The sequence below is a fragment of the Pogoniulus pusillus genome, chromosome 38 (assembly GCF_015220805.1).
Source record: "Pogoniulus pusillus isolate bPogPus1 chromosome 38, bPogPus1.pri, whole genome shotgun sequence".
Taxonomy (NCBI): Eukaryota; Metazoa; Chordata; class Aves; order Piciformes; family Lybiidae; genus Pogoniulus; species Pogoniulus pusillus.
Window position 1 is genome coordinate 2,305,547 of NC_087301.1, and position 15,800 is coordinate 2,321,346.

Sequence of the window (15,800 nt, forward strand, 5' to 3'; positions counted from 1 at the left end):
TTCCAACACAAGTTACTCAGTAATGCTGGAGCTGAGATTGCTCAGCCTGGAGAAGAGATAACTCTGGGGTTATTCTAGTGCTGCCTTCCAGTACCTGGAGGGATCCCACAGGAAGGCTGCAGAGGGACTTTTCAAAAGGTTGTCCAGTGACAGGACAAGGGGGAATGGTTTGAAGCTGAGAGAGAGCAGGGTTAGATTGGAGCTTAGAAAGAAGTTCTTCAGAATGAGGGTGGTGAGATTCTGGAACAGGCTACCCAGGGAGGCTGTGGATGCCCCCTCCTTGGAGGTGTTCAAGGCCAGGTTGGATCAGGCCTTGAGCAACCAAGTTTCAGTTGAGAGGTGCCTCTGCCCATGGCAGGGAGGCTGGAGTAGATTACCTCTGAGGTCCCTTCCAACCCAAGCCGTTCTCTGATTCAAAAGGCAACCTTCCCCTTGCCATCATTTCGATTACTTCCCCCCCTTTGTGGGTCACCTTTCATTAGACTGTTGAGAACAAAACATACTCCCACCAAGATGTTAACATCTCATTTCTAGTACTGCTTGGGTGAGGAGGCCAAAGAAAAATAAATGGCTTCTCCAATAAGACACACCATCCGTCAGCAGCGTGTAAAACACAGTCATTAATCACAGCACCAACCTACTTATTATGGGTATTCAAGCACTGGCAATACAAGTGCTTATAAAACAGGGGCTCCTTTCATAATACCCTGCCCTTGTCTCTCAATAGTTTAGAGGATTAACCCTTTTACAACGAGGGATGGGCAAACTGGTTTTGCCTAATTCCAAACCAACCTGACGTCATGGGTTCGAAAGTTCGACTTGAACTCAAAGCAGTTTGTGCTGAGGGGGAGAGGAAAGGAGGGAAGACAGCAAAAGAGCAGATCAAACACAGCAGGGCATGGACAGAAAGAACAATAGTCCAGTAAAGGGTCAATGGATGGATGGAAATTGCTAATGAAGGAGTGAGTAAAGAATTGGAGCTGTTCAGCCTGGAGAAGAGAAGGCTCCGGGAAGACCTGAGAGCTGCATTTCAATACCTGAAGGGGATCTACAGGAAGGCTGAGGAGGGACTGGTTAGAAGGAACAGTGGTGATGGGATGAGGGTCAATGGTTTGAAAGTGGAGCAGGGCAGATTTGGGTGAGATGTCAGGAGGGAGTTTTTCACTGTGAGGGTGGTAAAATCGTGGAACAGGTTGCCCAGAGATGTGCTTGGGGCCACATCCCAGGGGACATTCAAGGTCAGGCTCGATGTGGCCCTGGGCAGCCTGCTCTAGTTGGAGATGTCCCTGCTGACAGCAGGGGGCTGGACAAGGTGACCTCTGAGGGTCCCTTCCAACCTGATGCAATCTGTGCACCTGTGTAAAGTTAAAACCCCTAAAAAGCAGTAAGTGCAGCTCTGTCTTGGTGCTATTTGTTGGGAAGTCTGCTCCTCCTTACAGGCTTCCCTCTGGTGGGGAAAACAATTCAGGTTTCACTTGTCCTTAACTCCTCGTGAAGAGCAGAGTTCAACACACACAATCCCCTCTGCCACGTTACTCTGGGCTTCTCTTGCACTGCTTGGTGAAGGATTGTACAATCCTCTGCCCAAGTGTGTGCTGAGCCACTGTGTTCCTTTAGCTGATGGGAAAGATGAGGCAGGCAGCATCTAGGTAGCTGCGCATCACGCAGCGAGTCAGGGACAGCACTGAGCAGAGATGGCCAAATCCAGCATCCACTGCAAACCCTCTGCTATTGCATGGGCTCTGCACATCAGCTCCACTCAGTTATCCCTGCTCCCACCAGCAGCATGTCCCAGGCTGCCAGCTAAATGAGTGCTCAGCAGAAAACATTCGGGTATTTGCAGTCTGATGCAACTCCTTTTCTTTTTCCTACACACCCAAACCTTCTATTGACTTCAAGGAGTAAATAAGTGGGAACAGAGAGGAAGAGGTGCAGAGAAAGGCACTATTTGTACAAGCTGAAGGCTTCAAAGAGTTAAATTAAGAGTCCAGAACACATATTTACTATGACACAAACGCTATTTGCTGATTGTTGTGAAAAATGAGATGTCTGAATGAAGAGAATTCTTGTGGAGAGAAACTGGATGAGGTATGTGCTTGAATTTTCTCCCAGGGGAGCAAGCTGGCCCCCAGCTCAACCAGAGGCAAAACACTTTCCAAACACTTAAATTACCTTTGCCATCAAGTGGACAAACATTTCCAATGATGGCATCAATTGGCTTTGGGGAAAACAAACATTTTTGAGAAGACAAATGAAGAGTCCACCACATTAAGCTACGCCCCAGGTACTGGAAATGAACTCTTCAGTTCCTCCTGAATGGATTTGGTGATGAATAAACAAAGCAGCAACAGGCAGCAGCAACTATTCCATTAGAATTTCCTTCATGTGTAAGAAATACTCAGGTTTCAGGGTAAAAGTGGGCCATGACCTGGTGAACAGCAAGAAGAAATCATGGTAGAGGTGCTGAGGAGTTCAGCACCAATATAAACCACCATTTTTTCCCTACCAGGATATTTCCCCTGGAGGGCTGAGGTTGCCACCCAGGCACCATGATAAAGCTTTCTGTATCCTTCACTGCCCCAAAGTGAAGGATTTCTATCCCATAATTTACTACAGGGAAGTACCATGCAAATATTCAGAGAGAGAATCACAACAAGCAGCTCAAAAACATTATCACTGCATTGGCTCTTTGCAAGGCAATGCCAAAGTGAAGCTCAGAGGCGAGCAAAGTCAAAGGCATCACGCCTGGGCTGTATCCAGCACTGGCTCTGCCAATGCTCCCTTTTTAACCAGCTGTCAACTGATTTTCATGTGTTTTTACAGGTTGTAACATGACTAATTGTGCTGATATTAAGAAAGCAGAAATAAGGCACCCCCAAAATCAGGATTTTTAAACAACAAAGGCCCTGATTGTCAGCTTTAGCCATCATGCCAGTGCCTCTCTTTACTGCTAGGGGTGAGGATGGGCAGGATTTTGCCTTTGTATGTGCCACAGAAAATCCTGCCTCCATTTTTATCCTGGTTGTGTCCAGTTTTCCTGCTGGATAGATATCACTTCTAGAAGCTTTAGACTGGATATTAGGAAACATTTTTTTCCCCAGCAAGAGTGGTCAGGGACTGGAATGAGCTGCCCAGGGAGGTGGTGGAGTTGCCAACCCTGGATGTGTTTACAAGTCGTTTGGATGTGGTGCTTGGGGCTATGGTTTAGGGTGAACCTTGTAGAGTAGGGCTCTAGGTTGGGCTTGGTGATCCTGAGGGGCTTAGACAACCTGGATGCTGCTGTGGTTCTCTGAAGGTCAGAAATGTCTCTCACAGTAGTGAGCTCTTTTGCAGGCGTTAGTGGAAGCTATTCATAGAAAAGGACACACAAAGAAGGCCAAATCCCCATGAAAACTGTGACAGCACAAGAGAAAATGGAAACAATTTGCCAAACAGAGTTTGCCAGACTGAAAACTGAGTCCTTTAGGCAGCTAAACAGCTCTGAAGCCACTCCAAACCCCCCCCCCCCCCCCTTGCAACTGTGCATGCCATCAGATCCATCTTCTTCACTGCCACCCACGTCCTGTTTTCTGTCCTTTCTCTGCTCTGCACACACCCAGCACCTCCATCCACCACAAAGCTCTTGCAGAGCCAGGCCCTCTCCCTGCTTGAAACAAGGATCAGCTCCTATCTTTCATTTTAAACACAGCTGCTAAGGAAGCCAGAAAACAAACCCAGACCAACTTCGAACCCTGCAGAAGTCCTTTCAGTCCTTGGCAATGACCAGGAGATCATCTGCCTGTGGGGACAAATTTAGTTCACTCAGAGGGACAGGGATGACCCCAGTTAGCAGCTATTCCCTGTGGCAGACACAGCTTGCAACCTCCCAGGCTTCTGGTGGATCTTTAGAGATGGCACTCGGGATGTGGTGCTAAAAGCCTCTTGAGACAACCTACTCCATCAGACGAATGCAAGCTGGGAAACCCTAAACCTGCTCTGAGCTGTTCCAAACAGGAGATGCTTTCAGCCCTGCTGGAAGAGAGACAGTGAGGAGAAACTCTGGGGACAGAGTGGAGAGGATCAGTCTTGAATGCATAAAAACTGCCTTAAAGCAGGGTTGTGAATCAGGGTTTAAAGATCACCTTCTTAATCTTCTGAAACCACCAGCACATGCTGTTAAACTGGGCCATGTTTATACAGCTTTTCTTTTTATCATGTAAATTATTGCCTTGTTAATAATATTTCAGATGCTGCACTTTGCTCAGCTGAGACAAAGCCACAACCATCACAGTTTTGAGATTAGCTCAGGGAAAGGACTCAGGTTTCTGAGCTGCTCCTCAGACAAACTCTCTAAATCCTGACAATTAGATGAAAACATTGATTTCTACCACCTCTTTTCATAGAATCAAGCAGGTTGGAAGAGAGCTCCAAGCTCAGCCAGTACAACCTAACACCCAGCCCTAGCCAAGCAACCAGACCATGGCACTAAGTGCCCCAGCCAGGCTTGGCTGCAACACCTCCAGCCACAGCCACTCCACCACCTCCCTGGGCAGCCCATTCCAATGCCACTCTCTCTGCCAACAACTTCCTCCCAGCCTGAACCTGCCCTGGCACAACTTGAGGCTGTGTCCTCTTGCTCTGTTGCTGGCTGCCTGGCAGCAGAGCCCAACCCCACCTGGCTACAGCCTCCCTGCAGGCAGCTGCAGGCAGCAATGAGCTCTGCCCTGAGCCTCCTCTGCTGCAGGCTGCACCCCCCCAGCTCCCTCAGCGTCTCCCCATAGGGTTTGTGTTCCAGGCCTTCCCATCCTACCACCTCTTTTCAGTCTCTTTTCATGTCATCACCAGGCAGCTACTCACTGCTGGACAGAAATACATCTGCAGTATCAATTGCTGTGCCATCTCTTCACAACAGACAGGTGCCACCAGCCTCTTGTCTCTCAGCCGTGGGTCCCTCGGAGCTGTACAATTAAGGACTCTCAGCCTGGGATTTCACAGAATCCCAGAATTTCCTAAATGCCTTTGTTTTAATTGTACTTTAAGTCATAACCTACCTTACAATAAAGCACTTGTCAATGTTTATAGTCAAGGCATAGTTGAGATTGACTCATTCTGGCCCTCCTCCAAGTCCCATTATAATTGACTTCAGTGGGAGGTGCACTGGGCTCGAAGTAATTTTAAACTCAAGTAATCCATCAATTGTTCCTCACCCACTTCACCAAACTCCTTCTCATCGGTTTGATTGCTCTGCAATTTAGTGAAACAAGGTGAAACCAACCCATCTAGCTCCTGGCAGGGCTTCCTACTACCAATCTGACTGCTATCCAGAAAGCTAAACCAAATCTGCTTTGGGAATGCAAAAGAGCAGCCAGCAGAGATCCGAACTGCCTCGTGCCATCCTCTGCTGCTACAGAAACCTTCAAATATCAGCTTCCTCCACTCTTTAGTCACCACAGGAACAAAAAAAAAACGCTGTTGGCAAAGCTGTCAAGAGGAGGCTTGGAACAAAACAGACAGAAGGGTGAAGAAAAATGTATTCACAAACTCAGGCATGTGTTTTGCGGCCAAAAAAACACAACTGTTTGCTTCAGGCTTGTCACCATTGGATTGTATCAATTATGTTACTCGTTTCTATTTCAGGGGACTTGTGTTTTTCCCCTCTCTGAGCCACAAGAAAAAAGCCAAGCTGAGCTCTCAGCCCTCCTAAAGACCTCTCCTGTTACGCAACCGCATGTAGGTGATGCGTACAGCGAGCAGAAAGTGCCACCACTGACACTGCTTCAAAAGAAAAGAGGTTAATCTGCCACAGAATACCCTCTTTAAGTAACCACAAAGACACCATCCATGTTTCTCTGCCCTGTAAAATGGAAAAGGAGATGCTTTCATGAAGGCTTCTCCCCTTACACAACAGTGGTTTGGGGTGTATTGAACAAGCGTAGGCAGCTGTACACCAGATGTGGCAACAGGTAGCTACAGGGACTTGTTTCAGTGTTTCTGGAGATGAGAGAATGGTTTGGGTTGGAAGGGACCTTCAAGATCATCCAGTTCCAACCTCCCTGCCATGGGCAGGGACAACTCCCACCAGCCCAGGTTGCTCAAGGTCTCATCCAACCTGGCCTTGAACGCATCCAGGGAGGTTGTGGAGCACAGAAGCACCCAATGTGATCAAAGATCACATTGGGTGCTTCTGTGCTCCACAACCTCCCTGGTCAGTCTGTTCCAGTGTCTCCCCATCCTCACTGTAAAGAATTTCTTCCTAATCTCCTCTCTAAAACCTAACCCAGGTGAAGCCCAACCTTTAAGTTGAAATTCTAACTAAAAAAAGAACTTGCACCAGGAGGCAAAGTAACCTTTAACTACCCTGCACCGTGCAAGACAATCATTAGGAGAGCAGCCAAGGCCAAACAGTGAGCCAAGAAGACTTGGTGAGAACACTGAAAACTCTTCTTTGGTGGAAGAAAAACCCACCAAAGGAGTAAGATTAGCCAAGTTACAGGGTAAATAAAGCTTCCAATTCAAATCCTTCCTTGCATGAGTAGTCCTGGTGAAGTTAGCCAACTAGCTACAGGAATAAAAACCACTGGCATGCTAAAGAATTGACAAGATAAGACCTGAATACTCAAAGCCAAACACATTTTAAGGTCATTGTAAGGTTGCTGCTCACAGAGGGGTGGGGGGAAATAAGAAGAGCATATGTCTTTGTGAATTTTCTGTCATCACATTCTCCAAGGCAGGTTTATTTTTGCTGCAGAGGAAGTTCAGGGGAACTGTTTTCCTCCTTTTCTCTTTTTTCTTTTTAGTTGCTGGAAAACCGAAAGAGCAAAGCAGAGATTTTTTTTGTCTGGGAGCTGTGAAGGGTAAAATTCTCACAGGTTCAGATGGAACTCAAATATTCTGGATAGAATAAGTGCCAACATCTTGAGTTTTCTAAATGTCTTGTACCAGGGAGAAAAAGAAAAGGTCTGTTTTCCCCACTCATGCATGCCAGGATGCTCTTCTAGAAAATGTCTTCTTGTTTTTACTGAAAAGCATTTTTTCCCCTCAACTATATTTATTTACACTCTACAGAAGTGCAGCTATGAGGAGGTGTGCACAGCCCAGACAAAACCCCAAATTAATGAGGGCTTTTTGTGTGTGTTTTGGGGTTTGGGTTTTTTTTTTTTAATAAAGAAGAGATGCCTTCTGTGGGGGACACTTCAAAGGGATTTACAGAGAGAGCCAAGAACGTGGCTGTCCTGTCCTCATGCATTCTCACCACATAGCTAGAAGCTGAATCAGCCTTTAGCATGTTCCACCAGCATCACCCAGACCCTGATGGGCTTGACCCCTCTGGGGGCCAGGGTATGTCCAGAGGATGTGAGAGAAGTAGCAAGTCTGTACCACCATGTGCAGCACCAGGGGGTGCTAACTGTAGTCAAGAGACTCAAGTAAGGATCCACATCCAGGACGGAAGAGCTTATAGAGTAAGGTTGTTCTTTACCCTTCCCTTCAGTCATTTCCACAGCTCTCAGCACCAAACACCCCCCAACACCTGTCTAAAACATCAGCAACTGATAACTTGGTGTTCTTCCAAGCTGTGTTCTGACCAAGACAAATGAGGGAGAATATGCCAAGAATCAGTCCAAACAAAAAGGTACATGAGGGAAAGATGGAAAATATTAAGTAATGACAGTGTTGGCCAGGTGCTAACATCACCTTTCTCTACATTTTAGAAGATACCAGGAAGATGTAGCCTTGGGAATTCCACATCACCCAGCAAGGACTAGGATCCTCTCAGAAAGGTTCTCCTAGAGTGCCAGAAACACAAGAAATAACCTGGGAAATTCCAAGGTGGGAAAAGCATCTCTAAGATTTCCCTGGACAGTAATATTAATGTGAATTCACAATTTACTGCTAAGCTACTCTGAAACTACCTCATCTGCACGATGCAATGCTGTGCTCCACTCCCTGCGAGCAGAAGTGTACACAGGACATCTACTGCTCAGCTCCCATTAGCTTGTTCTTGTGATCCTGATTGCACAAATACAGCCAAGATCACAAAGCAGGTCCTAAACTTCCCATTGAATTCTGATCTCCTAGCAAATGAAGCTTGTGTTGAAGTGTTCTGACTTCAGCAGCCCAGCTGGAGCAATTCTGAAACAGAAAATGTTTGGCTGGAACTTCCTTCCATCAAAACAGCAAGGGCGGGGGGGAAGAGAGAGACACTTTGCAAGAGAGAAAGTATTGCTTTGCCAAATAGCTCATATGAAAAAAGAAAGTGTTTGGAAGCTTTGTCTTAGCCTTTGGAAGATACATTCCCAGCATTTACTGAAGCTCAAGTAGAGTCTCCTATTTTGATTTCCACTCACATTCCACACTTTAAGAACTCTTAACTTGCCAAACTCAATCTAAACCACTCTGAAGTGAAAAGGACATCTGACTGCTATTTCTCCCATTCACCAACAAACCAAAACATTCATTCTCCTGACTTCTCTTAGTATTTTTGCTTTGCACTGAGGGCACAGAAATGACTGAAGAGAGGCAGAGTTTCCTTTCGATCATCCCAACTTGTTTACAACCCTCCCATCAGCATCAAATCCTTTCTGCAGGTGGATCAATGCTTTGATCAACACACTGTCAAGAGGATGATCTAGTGAGGTGTCCTTCGCCATGCTCTCAGCTGGAAACTCAAGGTACTGCTCAACACAAGTAAACAGAGGAAAAAACAAACTAAGTCTCCTTAGCTACTACTCTGCTCCCTGGGAGCTTCGCACAACGCATTGGCTCCAAGCGCTCTCACTTCTTTCCCCCCACCTTCCCCAGCGAAGATTCGATTCCTGCCCATGCCCAGCTGCTGATGAAGGCAGCAACGCTGGGGGACATTTATTCTACCAGACAAATCTGCCTTTCCTTCCATTTTACAGCAGCAACTTGAATAAAAGTCCCCAAAATAACGACGGTGACAACTCGAGAGCAGCAGCAGCAGCAGGTCTGTGGCACGCAGTCTCCAGACTGAGGCTACAAAAGCACAGCATTTAAACCTAAAGCGGTGCTGAGATGGATTTCAGCATGCTCCCTGCGAGCCGTGAGGCTTTAGAAAATAAGGCAGAGGTGTCAGTTTTCCCCGTGGAATCCCACATTCATTAATACCTCCTATTATAACATTCCTCTGCAATGCTTATTCATGCTTAACCACAACCGCAGCGCTGATTACTTCCCACAGCAGGTTTTATTGCAGTCGTCCGGGTGTGAATTTCTGCCTTGTTCCACATAGTTTTGCCTTTCATTCATTCCTTTTATCCACTCCTAACTGTATTGAAAGACAGATGGCAAAATTAGGTCTCAATTCCAAACGTTTTAATAGCTGAAATGTCTTTGGAGCTAGATTGCCCTGCTCGGTCTAAGACTTGGTTTCGAATTCAGGTTCTGGCTTTGCTTCTGAAATACCACCACTAATATTGGATGGGATACTCCCTCTAATATAGGATATGATCTGAAAATACCACCTCTAATATTGGCTATGTTCTGAAATACCACCTCTAATATTGGCTATGAGCTGACACAGAAAGTGGACAGGCATTTCCCCAAGCATCCAGCCCATTATTACTCCTCACAAGCCACTTTTGGGGCATTTTGAGCTATGCTTTCTACTGAAGACATCAAAACATGCAAAACCCAAAGCAAAACATGAAGATCTTTAGGATCAAATTTTATGCCTGATTGCAGATGAATTCACTGTCAATGGCTGTCCTGTTTGTTCAGCTCCCTCAGTCTCTACGCTCATGTCCAGCGTGACGCCTACAAGAAGCTTTTTTCTTGTAGTGCTCATATTTAGATCTTAGAGTTATTAAACATACTCCAATATACTTCCATAATACTGGATCAGAGAAACCAACAGAGGCAACAGTCTGTGTTTTTCAGGATTAACAGAATCATAGAGTCATAGACACAGACTCCCTTGGTCGTTTTACTTTGCTGCTCTTAAACCTTAGAACGAGACATAGAAATAGACTCCCTTGGTCATCTTCCTTTTTGCTCTTAAACCTTAGAACTCTTCTGTGCTTTGCAAGCTAAACCAAATGAACATCAGCAGTTTATAAAAGATTTATTTTCTGTTCCATGTCCTTGCAGAGATAGTTAAAAAAAAAGGCAAGCCAGTGAGATGGAATTTTCTTTGATGGACCTGATCCTTTATTGAGACCCAGCTCCTGCCAGGCAAGCATTTTAGACATCCAAGTCCCCCAAGCACCCACTTCACACACCACAAGCTCCAAACCCTTTCTGACACACACAACTGGGATCCTGGGGATGGAATTCAAGCCCAGCTGAAGGTGGAGGGCTGATGGGAGGCTGGGCACACTCGGGTTTAAGTTAGGCTGGCTGAAGGTATCCCCACAACTTTGTCTGAGCTTTATTGAAGGGGATTAATCCAGCTGTTATGTTTCGGATAGCACTCTTTGAATGGAGGGCATCTCATTTTTCCCCACCACGGGATCCAGACTGCATGGATTTGCCTTTTCCTTTCCCACAGTGCCCTGCTTTCCCCCAGGAACTCCGTAACAGTATCCAGGCCATTTAAAGGAAAAAGCTTCAGCAAGTATTCGAGCAAAAGCAAAGGCCTCCACCCCAGAGCAAATCCAAACCTTGACTATATCAAGGCCTTTTGCACGAGAATCTCCTTGTCAGGTCACAAGTGAAAACCAAGCTGGTTTAAGACAAAAATAAACCTATTCTCTCACCATGGTTTCCTAAAAATGCTGGCAAGATTGACTAAGGAACAGAGATACCAAAGCTCAGACTTCACTGCAGAAGCAATGATTCCCCTGGGGTCTCCCTGGTTGCAGGTATCACTTAGTTTAATCCAGAAAAGAAAATCAAATATACCCAAAAAATGACATCTAAACCACCCAAGGTTTGGGGTAAGCAGTTCCCAGTCTCATTCTAAGATAATACAACAGAAGACAGACAAGCCTTAAGAGAAGAATTCAAGCTTGGGACAACTCTACACTAGAGACTTGCCGACCGTCGAACCTCAAGTGCACAAACATTACTCTCACTATCAAAAATACCTAACCAAAAATGAAATCCCAATAACAAACTGCAGGAAGCAAATCAGTGTCCTTTAAAGTCAACCTGTTCCACCTGCTAACAGCGTAGTGAAGTTTAAAAGACACACAGAGGCTGAGAAAATGAAGGTTGCATCCACTTGCAGAAGCTGTGGCGCACAGAGAGCTGCGAAATCCCCTTCAGCACGACTCTCTTTGTGTAAATACAAAGATTTTCATATCAAAGTAGTTAATTCTCTCAGAAGATGACTTCAGGCATCTTTGTGCCTGTAAAACTACCTCCATGCAAGCTGTTGTTCAAGTATAGTCCCACTCAAGATAGGTACTAGGAAAAAACTTGGGGTGGAACAAATTGCATCGGTGCTCATTAGGATTTAAACCACAAATGGCTAAGCTACATTTAAGTTTGAGAGGGTTTTTAAGAAGCTCTGGGATGGATCCTGATGGACATGGATACACAGCACAGGCAGCAAAGAATCTGTACTACCAACTTCACTGAAACAAGCTGAAGACTAAAAACTCTCCCTGATAGAGGCAGTTAAATTGTTTTTAACCTCCCCACCTATATTAATTTGGATAGTCCTGCAAGGCTAATTAATGATTATTAATACCCAGCATCACAAATACCACCATCACCAGGGGTAACACAACCTTCCCACACACACCTCAGCCATAAGCACCCTTGGGCTGTTATTTTTCAAGCTATTTTAGTTATCTTGCTAATTATGAAGCATTCCCACTTCAGCCTGACAACACTCAGTGGCCTTTGATTCCTCACCCTTCCCAGAACGAGGAACACAGCAGCTGGAGTTTGAATGTATCACTAAACCAGGATTATCAAGACCTTAGGAAATGAGTTAGGATTGGTGTAAACTCATCTACAAATATTTTTATATTGTTTTTTAATTTTAAATTTAAAAAAAAAAAAACAAACCACAACCCAAAGTGATTCCTTCAAGACTCTGCTCAGAAAGCAACCTCCAGAAGTCGGGGGAAGCGCAGCGTACTCCAACACCGGCAGCGTTACTCCCACGAATTAATTGGATGTGACAACACATGAAAAGCCAAGGAAAAACACAAATATCAGGAAACAAAATAAATGGTGTTTTCACTAAGTCACCACAACCCAAAACCTCATAAATCAAGGAGGCATTAACCAACATCTGAAGAGCTCTGGGTTTTAATCTTTTTATCACGGCTCTGAACCCTGGCTAGCATTTTGTTACAGCCTCGCTGTTGAGTCCAGCCATGTGCATTTGGCTCAGTAACTACCACAACACCAAATTTTAAGCTGCTGATGGATTTGTTTACAAGGAAAATGCATTTTTCTTTCCACAGAACAGTTTGTCTGGGGCTTGTTTGCAATGGGAATCTCCCCGGCGAGAGCGGGCAGCTTTGAATCTGAGCTCCCAAGCGCTCCTTGCAACTAAAAAGTCAGGTTTTGAGCTCGCCATGCACAGGAAAAGTCCCAAACACCTCTTCCACCTTACCCCACTCCACTTGCCATATTTGTTTTGTCCCAATTCAGCTGCACACACTTAAATATTTAGCATTCAATCACAGCCAAAGGGAAAAACGTTTTCCATGTGGTGAGCGGCGTTTAGCGGCTCTCCTCGCTCAGAGAATGTCGTTAACCATGCGCCGCACAACGGCATCTTAGAGCTTTCAGCTCCAAATAAATTACCAAGGGCCATCAGGCTTCCCTGACTTCACCCCAGATGAAAGATCTATTAACTCTCTAGCCCATGGAAACTCTGTAGGCCATCAGGCTTCTCTGACTTCACCCCAGACGAAAGAACCATTAGCTCTTTAGCCCATGAAAACGCCTACTCCCGACTGGACAAAGCTGCGCCGCTGAAGAGACCTTGGGCTGATGTAACTAATTACTCATTGCTGTTCCAGACACTCCCAGGCCCCAGCTATGACTCTACTGGTGAGGTAAATTTCTATGATTTTGGTGAAGGCTCATGTTGTTAGACCACAAAGACCAAGTGCTCACTCCCTGAGTAACTAACTGATGAGACAAAGGAAACGCAGGCAGCAGTTAAATCCCACAGGGTTGCATTTTGGCAGCCCCCAAAGCAGTTTGAGGGTTTGTTTGTTGGTTCCTTTGCTGTGTGTTTGTTTTCCTGTGTGTTTTGGTGGTTTGTCTGCTGTCTGTTTTAACATAATACATACAGCACTTCAATTGGACCTCTAAACTTTGGAAGGCTCTAAACATTGGACTCCTGGGCTTCTGCAGCCATTTCCCTTACGGTTTTAATCTCTCTCACTTCTCAAGCACTGCACTTCCACAAAACTTATCTCAAAAGCAGATGTTCAGAATTCACCCTGATGCAGGGACAGGCCAGAGCTTGGGTTAGAAACACAACCTGGAGGGCAAATTCATTCACGATCCCAAGCGCAAAGAGAAATAAAGCTTTAATTGAACGGTAACCGCAAGAGTTGTGCTAGCATCACTCAGAAACCACTGCTGACTCATTGGAGGATTATTAACTATTCTTTAAGGACTAAATTGCAGAGACAATGTTTGCTAGAGTGACACAAAACTACATATTAAAATAATATCCCCCCCCCTCCATGGGGTTAGTGAGAATCAAAGCAGCTGCAGGGTAGCACCTACCTATCAAAACCACTGAGGATCCTTTTATCCTGAAGGTGACTTTTTGCTGCTTCTGCTAAACATTGAGGTTAATATTCCTTCAACTTTTCTTGTCTCTTTGTACAGAAAGAGAAATCTTTCTCCTCTTCCTGGCAAAGTGAGGTCTGTGTAAATCCCAACGACCGACGCTGAGCGGAATTGGGCCCGCTCGGTGCAACCACAAGTTACCCCACAGGGAATCCTTTGGGATAGTAAGCCTGGTTTTGGCCAAGCACTAAATTTCACTGTCTATGCAGTAGCAAGGGATCAGCCCTGAAAAATTCCCTTGTCAGCAGTATCTTGATTAACAACCAGAGCTTCTAGGGCAAAAGCATGTCAGCGCTTAGTTAGGGAAGGCAAAGCGCGTCACGCACAAATCCAGCGGAAGAAAGAAACGTCGAGCGAGGATCACTGCAGTTACACAGCTAACTTCTGCCCAAAAGCTGGCCATCCTGGGGCTGAGTTCTCATCACACCTCCTAGTCACTGCTGGGTCTTTAACAGTTGGGATTTCCAGCATCGATATTGAGGGAAGATTTAAGCTCGGAGCAAAGGTTTGCTCTACTCCTCAGACTCTCAAGATGTCCCAACAGTGAGTTTTCTCCTAGCCGAGCTCCGCTAAGACACGAGAAGCTCCTTCTGAATTCATATTCAGCTAAGCAATAAAAAGAACCCTCCCCCCCAAAAAAATTACTCTGCTCAGACTCTCAGGATGCCCTAACAAACAGCAAGCTTTCTCTGAGCAGAGCTCCACTAAGACCTGAGAAGCTCCCTCCTCTTTATACTCAGCTGAGCAATAAAGCCCAAAGCAAAACTATAAACGCAAGCGAAAGTGCAGGCCTTCAATTATTCAACACAACCTCCTACCAACTCAAAATCAACATTCCTAGCAAAGAGAAAGGAAAATTAGACTTTTATGACCTTGAAATTTATATCATTTCACTTGGAGTTAGTCCTTCCCCAAATATTTTTCAGCAGTTCAGGGTTTTTTTTTTTTTTGAGGAGTGTATTTTTAAAGGTTCAGTTTCCAGTTCTCTTGAAGGTTGTCACCAGTGGAAGAATATAAACCTGGAAAAACATCTATTTGACCAAAAAAAGGGAGGATATTCTGGGTTTTTTTTCAATCTTGCATTACAAGAAGGCTAATTTTGCTTCTAATGGGGGGTTTTTGAAAGCTGATATTAGCCCAATCTGTTTGGGACATAGCGCTGATGGTCAAGACCCAATCGCTCACTTGGTGGTGTTAAAATCAGCGACACTCAGCTACAACAGAGCCACTCGTGGTGTGGTTTTGGAGTGTCCATGCCCACTCAGTCATCAATAAGTATTTTTCCACCATGTCTATTACAAAGAGTTTAATTCCTTGTAAAGAAAGAATGAATTTAGGGTAGGGGGGGAAAGAAAACCCCAACCAGTCTCAGCAGCAGTTTTTTCTCCCCGTTCCCATTTTTTCTATGAGTTTCTTTGTACTCTCCCAGATGGCAATGACAAAACCAGCAACCAGCATAAGCTCAAGGTCGCTTTCTAAGGGACCTGTGCCCCTGTCGACTCATCACTTACACTGATTATTAGTGAAACCCCCAGGAAAGATTAAGGCTGAACCCCACCACTGCAGACTGAGGTCCACCAACGTTGCCCAGAAAACACAAGGAGCAAACACAAACCCTTCTGTTAGGTTTGGATGTGCAAACTTGAATTCAGAGCTGAGATTTGGGGTTGGGGGAGCCTCCTTTGCTTTGGAGGAGAAAAGGAGCAGAGCAAACACAAACCCTCCTGCTTAGGACCGGGCATGAAAAGTCAGGTTCACAGCTGGGATTTGGTTTGGAGGAAATTACTTTGCTTCAGAGGAGTGGGAAATGCTGAGGTTTGCTCTAACACAAACCCTTCGGCTGGGGATGTGGCATCAAAAGTCAAGTTCATGGCTGGGATTTGGTTTGGGGGAAGCCTGATTCACTTTGCAGGAGCAAGGTAACACAGGGTGCAAATGCAAACCCGCTGGGGAAGAGCCACGTTCACAACCAGGACTGGGGTTTGGGGGAGCCTGATTCACTTTGCAGGAGCAAGGTAACACAGGGGGCAAACGCAAACCCGCTGGGGAAGAGCCACGTTCACAAGCAGGACTGGGGTCTGGGGGAAGCC

General features: G+C 45.5%; 1 protein-coding gene across 1 annotated transcript in view; it reads right to left on the reverse strand.

Moving 5' to 3' along the window:
* The window catches only part of BARX2 (BARX homeobox 2), a 40,804-nt gene that overhangs the window by 23,774 nt on the left and 1,230 nt on the right, over positions 1 to 15,800 (reverse strand). The window lies entirely within an intron of this gene.